Source organism: Lepus europaeus, chromosome 5 (genome assembly GCF_033115175.1).
Source record: "Lepus europaeus isolate LE1 chromosome 5, mLepTim1.pri, whole genome shotgun sequence".
NCBI lineage: Eukaryota > Metazoa > Chordata > Mammalia > Lagomorpha > Leporidae > Lepus > Lepus europaeus.
Genome location: NC_084831.1, coordinates 145,195,328 through 145,210,578, shown reverse-complemented (window position 1 = coordinate 145,210,578; position 15,251 = coordinate 145,195,328). Strand labels below are relative to the sequence as shown.

At 49.5% G+C, this 15,251-nt stretch overlaps 1 pseudogene; it reads left to right on the top strand.

Moving 5' to 3' along the window:
• The first annotated feature begins 2,962 nt into the window (after positions 1 to 2,962).
• LOC133761157 (ADP-ribosylation factor GTPase-activating protein 2-like) lies at positions 2,963 to 12,897 on the top strand (annotated as a pseudogene).
• Positions 12,898 to 15,251: the final 2,354 nt, after the last annotated feature.

The window sequence follows — 15,251 nt, the reverse complement described above, 5'->3', positions numbered from 1 at the left end:
AGACATCCATTAATTCATCAAGATAATATTAAACACACCAAAATTTGCATCTTTTCTTCTTCTTTTTTAAAGATTTATTTGTTTACTTGAGAGTCAGAGTTACACAGAGAAGGAGAGGCAGAGAGAGTGAGAGGTCTTCCATCTGCTGGGTCACTCCCCAATTGGCCACAAAGGCCAGAGATGTGCAGATCTGAAGCCAGGAGCCAGGAGCCTCCTCCGGGTCTCCCACATGGGTGCAGGGGCTCAAGGTCCTGGCCATCTTCCACTGCTTTCCTAGGCCATAGCAGAGAGCCGGGTTGGAAGTGGAGCATCCAGGACTCGAACTGGTGCCCATATGGGATGCTGGCACTGCAGGCAGCAACTTTACCCACTACGCCACAGTGTCGGCCCTATGTCTTTTCTTCTCAATCCAACTTTTCTGCTTTTCCTCATACTACCTCAAACTTTACATTCCTCAAAAAATCACCAGTTTATTGTCACTATTAATTTTCATTCTATGGAATTTCAGATAAATAGTACCATACAGGAATTAATCACTTTCTGTCTCTCAATTTCCCCCTTACTTAATTATTTTACATTCTTTGTAATTATTTTGAGATAGAATCATGTTTTCTCATGCATCAATAGTATTTTACTTTTTGGGGCTGGCACTGTGACATAGTAGGTTAAGTGATGGCTTTCAGGGCTGGCATTTCATATGAGTACCAGTTTGAGTCCCAGGTACTCCACTTCTGATCCAGCTCCCTGCTGATGGCCTCGAAATGCAACAGAAAATGGCCCAAGTGCTTGAGCCTCTGCACCCACATGGGAGGCCTGGAAGGAGCACTTGGCTCCTGGCTTCTGCCTGGCATAGCCCTAGCCATTGCAAACATTTGGAGAGTAAAGCAGCAGATGCAAGGTCTCTACCTCTCCTCTCTCTGTAGCTCTACCTTTCAAATGCATAAATAAATCTTTCAAATAATAGTGAAATACTTTTTATTACTTCAATTGAATTGATTTTACAAAATTTATTTATCTATTCACCTATTGATGGATATTTTATCTACTTCAGTTTTAGAAACAAATATGACATAAACAGTTGTGTAAAATCTTTTTATGGCCAAATGTTTCATTTTCTTCAGATAAATAGCGACTAGCGAAGGAGTTCAGACTGGCGTTATGCTGGAGCGAGTTACGCTGCTATTGTGATGCTGGCATCATAGCAGGTCCTAGTGCCACCTGTGAGGCCAGCATCCTGTGTGAGTGTCAGTTTGAGTGCCGACTGCCGCACTTCTGATCCAGCTCCTTGCTAAGGTGCCTGGGAAATGGTGAAAAATGGCACAAGAGTTTGGGCCCCTGCCACCCTCAGAGAAGATCTTATGGAGGTCTGGACTTCTGGCTTTGGAATGGACTTATGAAGGTATACAAGCACTACATGCTAATCAAACTTTTGTATTTAAAAATATAATAAGGTACTCAGTGGAAAACCAAAATGTCATTTGTATCAAGCATTTTAATGGATTCATCTCAGCTGAGTGGAAAATATTGATTAGGTTCATTTTCTAAGAAATAGTCAAACTTGGGGCTGTTTCTGTGGCAAAGCAGATTAAGCCACATGGGCATCAGCTCAAATCTTGACTGCTCGACTTCCCATTCAAATCCCTGCTAATGCACCTGGGAAAGCAGCAGTAGAGTCCAAGTGCTTGGACCCCTGCACCATGTGGGAGACCTGGAAGAAGCTTCTGGCTCCTGGCTGCTGCCTTTGAGCTGGCCCAACCCAGCTGTTGTGGCCATTATGTGAGCAGACCAGTGGATGGAATCTCTCTCTCTCTCTGCAACTCTGCCTTTCAAATAAATAAAAATAAAATCTTAAAAAAAGAATTAGTTAAAATACAATGTATCTAATACTTTTACAATGGATAGATTATAAGATTGATAAAGTATAGTTACTGATCTTCCACCTGTTTCTTCTATGCATTATTGAAGGTTATTGAAATCTCATTTATAATTAAATATTTTAATTTGTATATACTATACTTTTGCTTCATGTATTTTAAGCTTTTATTAGATACATTTTCAACCATTAGAATTCTTTGTTAATAGACCTATTTATTCATGTGTATTGTCTAAGTTTATCTTTGTTAATATTCTTGCCCTGAATTTTTTGTTATCTTATATTGATCTATCATTGCCCATAATTTTTAATAAAAACTGTTGTAATGATACGTTTTTTTCACTACATTTACCCTTTGTATCTTTATATTTAATGTGAATGTATTGATTGGCAGGCTATAGTTGTGTGTTACTTTCTTTTTTAATACAATGTCAGTTTGTTTATTTCACATAGACATTTAGGTCATTTATATTTGGAGTGTTTATTGAATACATTAAGTTTTTTATTTTATTTTATTATTTATTTTTTTTTTGACAGGCAGAGTGGACAGTGAGAGAGAGGGACAGTGAGAGAGAGAGACTGAGAGAAAGGTCTTCCTTTTGCCGTTGGTTCACCCTCCAATGGCCACCGTGGCTGGCGCACTGTGGCCGGCGCACTGCACTGATCTGATGGCAGGAGCCAGGTGCTTATCCTGGTCTCCCATGTGGGTGCAGGGCCCAAGCACTTGGGCCATCCTCCACTGCACTCCCGGGCCACAGCAGAGAGCTGGCCTGGAAGAGGGGCAATTGGGACAGAATCCGGCTCCCCGACCAGGACTAGAACCCGATGTGCCGGCGCCGCAAGGCGGAGGATTAGCCTAGTGAGCCGCGGCGCTGGCTACATTAAGTTTTTTAATTTGTTCTTTTTTTCTTTCTATTTATCTACTCTTATACATTTCACTTTACCTCTTTTTCACCTTGTTTAAATTAGCTAAGCATGCTCTGGGATTCTAATTTATTTTATATATTGGTTTATTGGACATAATCTTTTGCTTGTGTTAGTAGTTGCTTTAGGAAATATAATATGTAAAGATAATTTACAGGACAGAAAATGGCGGCAGAACTGAGCAAGACAGAAATCCAGACTCAGAGGCTTCACGCAATTCCCACCAACAAGACCTGTTTCGACTGCAGCGCCGAGAATCCGAGCTGGGCCAGCATCACGTATGGTGTTTTCTTGTGCATTGACTGCTGCGGGTCCAGCGCTCCCTGGGCGTCCATCTCAGCTTCATCAGGTCCACAGAGCTGGACTCCAACTGGAGCTGGTTCCAGCTGAGGTGTATGAGACAGCCTTTGTCCGCCCGCACGGCTGCACAGCCAGGGATGCCCACAGCAAATACAACAGCCGAGCAGCCCAGATGTACTGGGAGAAGATCCAGCAGCTGGGGAGTGTGGCCCTGGCCCGGCATGGCACTGACCTCTGCATAGACAGCGTGAGCAGTGCTCCTAGCCACTCCCCAGAGAAGAAGGACTCGGATTTCTTCACAGAGCACACTCAGCCCCCTGCCTGGGATGTGCCAGCCACTGAGCCTGCAGGGATCCAGGAGCCAGCCCCATCCGCAGAGAGCAGTGGCCTGGCCCAGCCGGAGCACGGCCCCAACACCGACCTGCTTGGCACCTCGCCCAAGGCACCTCTGGAACTGAAAAGCTCCATCATTGGCAAGAAGAAGCCAGCAGCAGCTAAGAAAGGCCTGGGCGCCCAGAAGGTGAGCGGTGGAGCTTCAGCAAGATCGAGCGGCAGGCCCAGGTGGCAGAGATGCTCCGTGAGCAGCAGACGGTGGATGCTAAGAAGCAGGCGGAGGAGTCCATGGTCATCTCCATGCGTCTGGCCTACCAGGAGCTCCACCTTGATCGGAAGGAGGAGGAGAAGCAGCTCCGGAATCTGGAGGGGAAGAAGCGAGAGCGGGCAGATTGGCTGGCATGGGCTTGGTGAGCCAGAGCTCCGTGTCCCACTCGGTGCTGTCCGAGATGCAGGTGATCGAGCAGGAGACCCCAGTGACCGCCAAGTCCTCCTGCTCGCAACTGGACCCGTTTGACGACATTGAGACATTCACCTCTGGACCCCCAAAGTACAAGGACACCCCCTTTTCCTGGGGAAAAGTTTTGGTTCCCTCTGGGATACGGATACCACCTGGGGCATGGACAGGGTAGAGGAGAAGGAGTCACAAGTGACCATCTTGAGCATCTGGCCCATTTCAGAAAGAGCCACAAACTGGAGGGACGTGGAGAGCCGGAGCTCAGGCCTCAAGTCCAGCGAAGCACGCCAGAAGTTTGCAGGTTGAAAAGCCATCTCATCTGACATGTTCTTTGGGTGGGAGGTGGACGTTGAGTATGAAGCCAGGTCTCAGCCACAGCAACTTGTGGGCAGCAGCGCCATCAGCTCTTCAGACCTCTTTGGGGACGTGGATGGAGCCCATGGAGCAGGAAGCTGCTCGGCGCCGTCCTCGTCCAGCAAGAGACAGAGACCGAACACTTTGCACGGGGTTCCTTTATTGCTCGGCAAGCAGGAGATCCAGCTTCGATCTCTTCTGGGCAGGAACTTCCCTTACACCCGCGTAGCAAGGGTTTATATGCACAATACACGTCACAAATCAGGTGATAGGCTAGAAGCGCGGGGATAGGACAATCTCGTGGCAAGGCGGGAAGGAGCGAGCTAGAGCGGGAAATCTAAGGCGGGAAGGAGCGAGCAAGAGCGGGAACTCCCTGAGATGAGGAAGAACCCGGAAGCAGGGAGTCGGCGCCATCTTAGGGGCACGGTTCCTCCGGTCTGGTTCCCTACATCTCCCTCCTTTTGTTTTTGCACAAATCACATCCCCGACGGCCCTGGCTCATGAGGGCCGGGAGAATATTTACTAGGCAGAGAGTAGAGGTGCATACCCAGCGTGCTTGTGATCCGTTAGTTACGGAACTTCAAGGGCCTGGCCACAACCCCTGATGTCTCCGTTAGGGATCAGTTTTTATTCCCTTTTGCTGGGGCAGGCTGGGAATTGAACCTGTATGCATATGCATATGCTCTCCCAGGACCCCCGGAACCCCCGGGTGGACTCCTGCTGCAGTACCTTTGGTCTCGCATACCCAGTTTTCGCTCCCCGTCAGGGATGGGTGATACAGCCCAATGAATGAGAGGGGGAACAAGACAACTCGAGGAAGGTGTGTGCCTGATGGAGGCATTGTCCATATGTGAGGCGTGAGTAGGGATGGGGGGACGAGGGTTTTAATCGCTGGTATGGACCCGGTCATAAGTCATGCGAGCCAGCATGGCATATGCATCCGGATCACGGTGATGGAGAGCAGCATACGCTGCCGCGCGGAACTGATGTCTGACGCTCTCCAACTTGTTGTTGATGAAGGAGCTCACCCAGCGAAGTACACAGGGACCTATGGACAACAATAGGAACAGAGATATTAACGGTCCCAGGAAAGGGAGAAGGTAAGGAAGGAATCCGTTCCAGGCGCTCCAGAGCGGGTTTTTATATAGTTCTTTGCGTCTTTTTTGTAGGGATTCTTGTAATTTTTTTTTTTTTTTTTTTTTTTTTTTTTTTTACTCGATCTTGGACCACTCCAGACTTGTTGGTGTAGAAACAGCAGCGTTCCTGTAAAGCAAGACAGACACCTCCCTTCTCCACGGTTAAAAGATCCAGGCCACGCCTATTTTGCAGGACCACTTCTGCGAGGGAGTCTATTTGATCTTGAATTTCCTGGAGGGACTGACCTACGGCTTCCATGTCACTAATCATTTGATGTGCAAGTTTGGTATACTTATCCAAGGAAACTCCTAATCCCGCCGTACCAGTACCCACGGCGGTAGCGATGCCAAGGCCTACTAACAAGGGTACCATGTGGACCGCTTGCTTTGTACGAACAGGCCAGGTATCCAAGGCGGGTATGGGGATCGGCTGGTCTCCCGGAATGATCTCTATGTCTGGGAGAATGATGGCAAGAGCACAGATCCCAGTCCAATTAAAGGGAAGCGCGGAGTAGGCATGAGATCCGCAAACCAGCACGTGGCCAGGGGGAGCACATCTTTGAGACGGACTGACGGTTAGTACTTCGTAGTTGCATAGTGACAGGGAAATTCCTACTGGAACAGCGTCTGTAGAGTTCAAATTGGTAGTAATGCAGGAGGCATTCAGAGGAGAAGATACTTGTACAGGGAAAGGAGGAGTGGCAGAACAATTGTCAGTGGTAAGATTAAGAAGGGAAGAATTTAAGACAGGAATCGCTAGCGGGTAAGGTGTCCCTAGGGCCAAGCACAACCAACAATCCTGAGCCAAGCTGGGGGCGGTTAGATTTAATGCCCTGTGAGTAGCCTCAAGAATATCCTGAGTTTGTGGATCAAGGGCCACAGAATGAGGTCGAGGCCTGACCAAGGGGTGATACAGCAAAGGAGAAGGAGAAAAGAGGGTTTTCCAACGCTTTGTTAGCTGTTGGTGGCGGAGCTGGTCCTGTGGGCCTCCGCCATCAGAGATATGCACGGGTGCCGTAGTGCGCCAGCACGCCCACTGTCCAGGCGTACCAACACAGGGGGCTGAGAGGTAGGGGGATGAATGGACTACCTGTGGCAAATGGTCAGGACTAGAGGACCTGCGAGTACTTTGTAACTGGGTGGCATAGTACGACTGACCGCCAGAAGTGCATTGGAAGTATGAGGAATCGCAAGAGCTGTGCATGGATTCTTGAAAGGTCAAGCAAGGACAGGAGTGGTTTTTGCTATGGGGATCAGAAACGCGGGGTTTGGGCACACATATGTAGCCGCGTGGTAGGCCGGGGATCCCCTGGAGGGGCAGATATGCAGTTTTGTCCCCACAATCAGCTGTGGCGATGTGAGTACGCTGCAGTACGGTGTTGCTGGTCCCCCCCTTGCAGTCGCAAGGGTTGCCTACGTTCTGCAGTAAAGCAGTGGGGTTGGAGTTAAAGCCCGCATAAGAGCCAGGGAGCAAAGCCGCTGCCAGTATGAAGAAGCGGAAGGGGTGCATCTCACGTCTCGTTGTTTTGTTGCAATTTGTCGTCCTGTGAGAGCGTGGTAATCTCGGTTATCTCGGGGGAGATGTCGTCCGTAGGTGATAGAGGTGTATCTTGTGGCGGCGGGGCTGTTTTTCTGACCAATCTTTCCGGTATCCAGAGAGGTTCTCTTCCAGATTCCTGTGGGAAGACACAGACCGCGCCTCGGTTCCAGCATAATACCGGATCCGGGCCGTACCACTTTCCCGTGAGGACATCTTTCCAACGGACATAGCCTCGTGAAGATGGCTCCTTTAACATGTGTCTCTCAGCGGGGGACATAGAATGATCTGTCAAATTCAAAAAGTTTATAGTAAACAGTGCAAGGGAGAGGCGCATTCGAGGGGTTTTGCCCGTGGCAATTCCCTCCTTTTGTTTTAAGAGAAAAGCCTTGAGGGTTCGATGAGCCCTTTCAATTATGGCCTGTCCCTGAGGGTTATAAGGGATTCCAGTTTTATGTTGTACCTGCATACGGGTGCAGAAATCTTGGAATGATTTACTTGTGTATGCAGGACCATTATCTGTTTTTAAAGTTTTTGGTTTGCCCCAGGCTGCCCATGCAGCAAGGCAGTGATTAATGACATGGGTGGTACGCTCACCCGTCTCCAGAGAAGCAAAAATTACTTGGGAACAGGTGTCAACTGACACATGAACATACTTTAAGGTCCCAAACTCGGATATGTGGGTGACATCCATCTGCCAGATATGTCCTGGTAGTAATCCTCGGGGATTAACCCCCACCGAAGGCACAGGGGTTAAAGTAGGGCATGCGGCACAATGGCGAACAATATCGCGAGCGGCAGCACGAGAAAGACCGAATTTGGCGGCAAGGGTTTTTGCGTTTACATGGAACTCTGAATGAAACTGGATAGCCTGCTCTTCTGGGGAAGAAAATTGGAGTATCCAAATGGGGCGTGTGGCTTGATCAGCTATAGCATTGCCTGTGGTCATGGGTCCAGGTAAGGAAGAATGAGCTCTAATATGAGTAATAAAGAAAGGAGCAGACCGATTCCAAATAGATTTTTGCAGGGTGAGGAAAACTGTCGCTACGGAGGATGAAGAATTGACTAGTCCTGCGGCCTCAAGGATAGACACAGAATTAACCACATAGCGTGAATCAGACACAATATTGACAGGTCCGGGGAAATCAGAGAAGACTTGGTTAACTATAAGAAGTTCAGTTACCTGGGGGGAGTTAGTAGCGAATTGGAATGTTTTTGGCACAGATCCTGAAACAACATATGCACCGACTCCTGTTTTAGAACCGTCGGTATACACTACTGGGGCTCCCTGTAAGGGCTTTTGGGATGTGGACTTTGGAAAAATAACTGGGTGAGACTGAACAAAGGTTAGCAAAGGATCAGAGGGTGTTCTGTTTGTAATAGTTGCGGAAGTGGAGCAGACTAAAACCGCCCAAGCATCAGTACAAGCGATTAGCACACGTACCTGTTCCATGGAATAGGGGACAACAATGGTGGATGGTTCGCGTCCAAAATGTTGGATAGCCCTCTGAATGGCTAGGAGAGTTATCTCCGCCACTGCCACGGGATAGTAACTAATAGATCTAGTAGATGACATTGAGGGATGGATCCAGAGGAGAGGCCCATCCTGCCATAGGACCGCGGTGGGCTGTTTAAGGGTGTCGAGGACCCAAAGAGTAAGGTCTCCCGCAGGGTCCCAACGTTTTAGGGCAGCTTTACTAAGGGCATCGTTGACAATTGACAGTGCTTGTTTGGCCTCAGAGGTGAAGGTTCGGGGGGAAGCAAGATCCGGGTCTCCTTTAAGTATATTAAAGAGGGGCTGCAATGCAGCATTAGGAATGTTAAGGTAGGGCCTAATCCAATTGATATCCCCTAAAAGTTTTTGTAAGTCATTTAGAGTGGAGATAGCATTGATTTTTATTTGAATTTTTTGAGGTCTAATTTGAGTAGGGGCGACTATAGCCCCAAGATAAGAAACTACAGACGACAATTGCACCTTATTAGGTGCAATATGCAGCCCTGCCCCTTCCAGCACTTGTTGGAGTGTACTGTATAAGGCCAGGAGCCTCTCTGCTGTGGGGGCTGCACACAGTAGGTCGTCCATATAATGTAGGCACCTGCAGTCGGAATATCGGTCTCTAAGAGGTTTTAGTACTTGGGCTACATAGACTTGACACATGGTGGGGCTATTAGTCATACCCTGAGGCAAGACTGTCCACTCCCAACGCTTGTCCGGTTGTTCCTGGTTCTGGGTGGGGACAGTAAAAGCAAAACGTGGGGTATCCTTTTTGTCCAATGGAATGGAAAAGAAACAATCCTTAAGATCTATTACAATAACAGGCCATTGGTTGGGAAGTGCCGAAAGCAGAGGAAGACCACGTTGCACAGGGCCCATAGGCTGCATCTGTGCGTTGACTGCCCTAAGATCATGTAAGAGTCTCCATTGACCTAATTTTTTGCGGATGGCAAAAATAGGCGTATTCCATGGAGAGGTGGATGGGATCAAATGACCAGCGTTGACCTGCTCCAAGACCAGAGTGTTGACTGCCTCCAGTTTCTCCTGAGATAGGGGCCACTGTGGAACCCAGACGGGTACGTCCGTTAGCCACGAGATGGGTAAAGGCTCCACTGGTTTAGGAGGCGAAACAGTGACCCCTAGGAAAAACCCAGGCCAACTTTACTTGGTCTTTGTTTTGGCTCAATGGGGGAAGGGTGGCCCTGGAGCTGGACACCGAGTCCCTTGCCTGGGACGTAACCCATATTTTGTAGCATAGATCGTACTGCAGGGGAAGTGGTGACCAAAGCAACATCCATTTCTGCCAGGACGTCTCTCCCCCAAAGGGAAATGGGTAGAGGTAAAATGAATGGAGAAAACTGTCCTCTATGACCCTCGCTATCCTGCCATGACAACAAGGCTGCACTGATTTTTGGGAAATGAGCAAAACCAAGTCCTTGCAAGGTTTGTTCCGCCACATTTGTAGGCCATGTACTAGGCCAGTCCTTTGTTGCTATAATGGATTTGTCGGCTCCTGTGTCTAAAAGTCCCTTAATGTCCTTGCCATTAATCTGCAACACTAAAGTGGGACGTTCATTTAAAAGCATATGTAAGCCGGTAAAATTAATGCCAGAGGACCCAAAGTTACCAGCGCCGCGAACGTGGTTTTTAGCTGGGATTAAAGAGTGAAGACTGGGCAGTAATAACATTTGTGCGATACGGTCTCCAGGATTGATTACTAAAGGTCCCTGAGGGGCCTGAACCATGATCTTTACTTTACCAGTGAAATCAGAGTCAACTACCCCGGGGATCACAGCTAGCCCTCGGAGGGCGGCGGAGGACCGACCCAACACTAATCCAACCGAATCCGGGGGCAGAGGACCGGAGCAGTCGCTCTCCACTAATTGTACCCCCATCTCCGGAGTTAAGAGGAGAGGGGAGGTGGCGCGGAGGTCCAGGCCTGCGGACCCGTGAGTGGCACGGGCTGAGGGTGCACTGGGTGTAGCGCAGACACGGGAGGTGGAACCTGAGAGTAGATTTGATTTTGGGGGCTCCTCGCTGGGTTGGGGAGCCCCCTCTGGCCGTTTTTTGGCCCCTGGGCGCTACCTGTAAGTGGGTTGCCATCGATATCGAAAGCAGAACGGCATACCTCTGCCCTATGAGGGCCCTTGCGGCAACGGCGACAAGGCTCTATGCCTGAAGGCTGTGCCGTGGAATACCCATGGCTGAGATTGGGGCAATCGCGTTTTCTGTGACCCGGTTGATGACATTGGAAGCAAAGTCCTGAAGATATGGGGGGTCGGGTCGATTTAGATTTTGGACTGTTTTCTTTGACTTTTGCCAGCATTGCAGCTAGGCCCGCATTAGTAAGTGGCCCACCGGTATCTCTGCAATATTTTAACCAGGAGTCCAGAGATTTATGTCTATATTGTCGAAGAATGTTTTTGCACTCTTTATTAGCCTGCTCAAAAATAATTTGTTTGACCAGTGGCTGAACGTCAACCTCGGAAGGGAAAATACGCGACGCAGCCTCAAGTATGCGAGCGACAAAATCAGCGAAGGGTTCGGCCGTGCCCTGAACGATCTTGGTGAGGTGGCTAGCTGAGTCACTTGGATTGGACGCCTGCCTCCACGCACGTTGGGCACAGTTGGAAATTTGCCTGTATACTTGTCTAGGGAATTGGGTCTGGTCAGCCTGATAAGGTCCACGCCCTAAAAGCATATCAGCATTCCACGTAGGGTGGCCGTCCTCAGCATTTTCATCTGCCTGGTCATGACAGCACTCTGTATTTATAGATTGCCACAAAAGAAAGCCGCCTGGACTTAAACAGGCCCGAGCCAATTGGGTCCAGTCGCTAGGTGTTAAAATGGACTGGCCGACTGATTCAAGGAGTGACAATGTGAATGGGGCTGTGGGTCCATAGTCATGGACCGCAGCCTTAAGTTGTTTTAATACTGTCATGTCCAATGGTTCGTGCCGGGCCTCTCGCGTGCCCAAAGCCAAAACAGGGTAAGCCTGAGCGGGGGCAGCGGGAGCGCCAGTTCGCAACTGTTTCCAGGCTTGTTGATGAAACTGTCTGCCTGAAAAAGGTGGCACATTTGGGACGTTTAATGGCCATGGCGGCACGGGTGTTAGATGGGGCTGAGGCACGCCTACATGACCGCCAGTAGGAGGCGCTGCGTCTTTAATCTGATGGGCGGGCACGACATCGATAGGAGGAGCCGTAGGCACTAGAGGGCGTAAACAGGCATCTTTTAACTTTTGCCGCAGCTGCGCATACGTAGGAGGCGGGGGTTTAGGATCGCCGTCCCCTTCCCCCTCAGACTCAGAGGAGGCGGAGCCACATTCGGAGCCTGAGGCCAGTGAGGAAGTCTGGCATCCCGTGTCCTTAAATTGTATGAGGTCCCGGGCGCCGTTCGAGCTCTGAGAACGAACTTCCTCGAGAGCCTCGCGAACCGCCGTAAGAGTTGGGCGGTCCGCTCCCACCGACCTCTCCTCTTGGAGGCACGCCCGCAGTAGTTCCCATAAGGGGAGAACAACGGGGTCGATATCGGGTTCCTGGGGATCGTTAACTGTGCGCCGGAGATCCTTTCCTAATTTCTCCCAAGACTCAAGAGTTATTTGGCCCTCGTGGGTGAGCCACGGCGCAAAGAAATCAACACTTCCAAGGAACCTGACAAGTGTGGTCTTAGAAACCTTAATCCCTTTGCTACGCAATAATGCTTTTAACGGATTAAGCAACATTGAATGGCTAGATGAATTTCCCATTTTCAGTTTAAAGCGGGAAGACACGTCCGCTGTCTTATTTTCAGTTTAAAGCGGGGGAACAAGTCTGCTATTCTTTCAGTTTAAAGCGGGGGAACAAGTCTGCTATTCTTTCAGTTTAAAGCGGGGAAACACGTCCGCTATCTTAGGGTGCGTCCACCCTCCAACCACGAGATATACCTCACTCGCGGGGCCCAGACGGTAAGACTGACCTCGCTTACCTTCTACTTACCGGGCAACGTAGAGGAAGCTCCCCGTACGGGCCACCAGCTGCTCGGCGCCGTCCTCGTCCAGCAAGAGACAGAGACCGAACACTTTGCACGGGGTTCCTTTATTGCTCGGCAAGCAGGAGATCCAGCTTCGATCTCTTCTGGGCAGGAACTTCCCTTACACCCGCGTAGCAAGGGTTTATATGCACAATACACGTCACAAATCAGGTGATAGGCTAGAAGCGCGGGGATAGGACAATCTCGTGGCAAGGCGGGAAGGAGCGAGCTAGAGCGGGAAATCTAAGGCGGGAAGGAGCGAGCAAGAGCGGGAACTCCCTGAGATGAGGAAGAACCCGGAAGCAGGGAGTCGGCGCCATCTTAGGGGCACGGTTCCTCCGGTCTGGTTCCCTACAGGAAGCCAGTCTCTGGGCAATGTGCTCCCCTCGGCGGACATCACCCAGTTTAAGCGGGAAGATGGCTGTGCTGGCCAATGGCATGATGAATTCTTTGCAGGATCGCTATGGTTCCTACTGATAGCCCTGTGGCTCAGGCATCACTGGGGACAGCAGCAAGAAACCCATGGTTCTCAGGGCATGGGTGCCTCCTGTGGAAGCTGGTGGCTTGGTTACCTAAGTGTGTGCTGTGCAGGGGGGCGGCCCTGGAGGACCCTGGGGGGGACTCCTGTGGATTGAGCCCCTCCCCTGTGTGCCCTCAGCCTCTCCTCTGTGCAGTGTCCTTCCAGTCCTGCCTTCAGAGCTGCTGCTCACTTGTCGTGCACACTGGAGGGATTTCACTTGGGGTGGGAGGCCCAGGCTTTCTCCACGCAGGGAAAGGGAAAAATGTACACCTTCTGCTGGCTCCAGGATCCTTCTAGGTGGTCTGAGGGCTCGGGCCTCTGCCCTCTGGCACCAGGGAGAGGCCCAGCAAGAGGGGAGCTGCCGACAGTCCCCCAGGGAGGGGGTTCTGGGCTTGCTGCTGCCTCTGCTGCCGGTGCCTCTTCTGGGTATCAGGAGAGGGCAGGGGAGAGGAAGGACCTTGGCCTGGGCCTTATTAAGGGCTAGGACCTTCACCTGGTACCTAAAGGTTTCATTTGAGACCAGGCCTGAATGATCCCATGTCTCCTTCCCACTCCTCCCCTGTGACTGTAATTGCTTGGAGAACTTTCTGGGCCTCTCTGAGGCCTGGCACACCATCTGCTGTGGGCCATGGGCCCTCCATTTCCTGAGACGTTTGGCCCTTCCCCTGGCCTGTGGCCGCAGTGGGTCCCATCTGGCCTGTGTCCTGACTCTGGATGCTGTGAGCCTCACACCGGCCAAGGAAGCAGAAGACATGAGGGAGAGAAGCAGGCTCAGGGGACCTGGCCTTGCCTGCTGCTGAGAGCTTGAAGGGCTGCGCGCAGGCCTCTCTCTGGCAGCCGGGCCATGCACTGTGTCATCTTTGGTGCCATCCTCCCCTGCCATGCTGGCAGTCTGGGCCCCTCCGCCACCTCCAGGTTGTAGGTTGGGCTCCAAGCAACACAGACCACTCCCTCCACACTTGCCCAGAGTGACAGGACTCTTTCTGGACTGTTTGTATTGAAACAAAGTGGTGTCAAAATAAAGCCCCCATGGGGTTGGGGCCCTGCCAAAAAAAAAAAAAAAAAAGAATTTACAATGTTTGAACATGATGCTATATTAAACTTCATATACTACAATATTATATTTTTGTTTCTCTTTTCCTGGCTTTCATAATAGTGGTTAGTTTTTAAAATTCTATATATTTTATCTTCTATACAATATTTCTACTTTCGCTTAAACAACTTATCTTTAAAATAGATTTCAATCCCTAAAAATGTCCATCTATACTCAGTATTTTTAGTGGTCTTTGTACATGTTTTTGGATGCCTAGATTTCTATGTGGTTTTATTTTCCTTCTAATTAAGGAGTTTCATTTACCATTGAGTCCTAGGGGCCAACACTGTGGCATGGAGGGCTAAGCCTCCATCTGCAGTGTCAGCATCCCATAGAGTCATTGGTTCTAGCCCCAGATGCTCCTCTTCTCATACAGCTCTCTGCTATGGCCTGGGAAAGCAGTAGATGATGACCCCCAGTGCTTGGGCCCCTCCACCTGCATGGGAACCTGGAAGAAGCTCCTGGCTTAGCTCTAGCCGTTTTGGCCATTTGTGCAGTGAAACAGTGAATGGGAGACCTATTTCTCTGTCTCTCCCTCTCTCTGTCTGTAATTCCACCTCTCAAATAAATAACATCTTAAAAAAGGAAAAGGTTGAGTTCCTAATTCATTAACCTGGCGCATTTCTGGCAGTTGTGGGCATTTGAGGAGTGAACCAGTGGATGGGGGAGCTCATTTTCTCTCCTATTAAAATAACTATTTTTTAAAAACCTAAAAACAATTAATTATTTAATTGAATGGTTTAGAGTCAAGAGCAAATTGATTCTAGCTGAAAATCTTTAATAATTTTATTTTATTTTATTTGAGAGTGGGAGCGAGGCGGGGGGAGATCTCCTATCTACTAGTTCAGTTTCCAAATGCCTGCAATTAGCATCTGGGAAATCAGTTCACATCTCTCAAAGGGATGGCGGGCTCAAACTGCTTGAGACATTATCTGCTGCCTTCCTTGGGGCACATTAGCAGGGAGCTGGAATCGGTAGCAGAACTGGGTTTCAAACACAGACACTGATATAGAATGTGGGCTTCCCCACTGGCTGCATAGCTGCTCCACCAAAACCTGCCCTTTAACAATCTAGTTTCCATTGTAGCAAAAGCACATTCCTATTTAACAATGTCAACTATTCTTTAAAAAAAATTCTCATTGTTTAATAATGCAAAAATAGTTTTAGAACTGAAAAGAATTGCAAATTAGTGGGGCTGGCACTGTGGAGTAGAGGGTG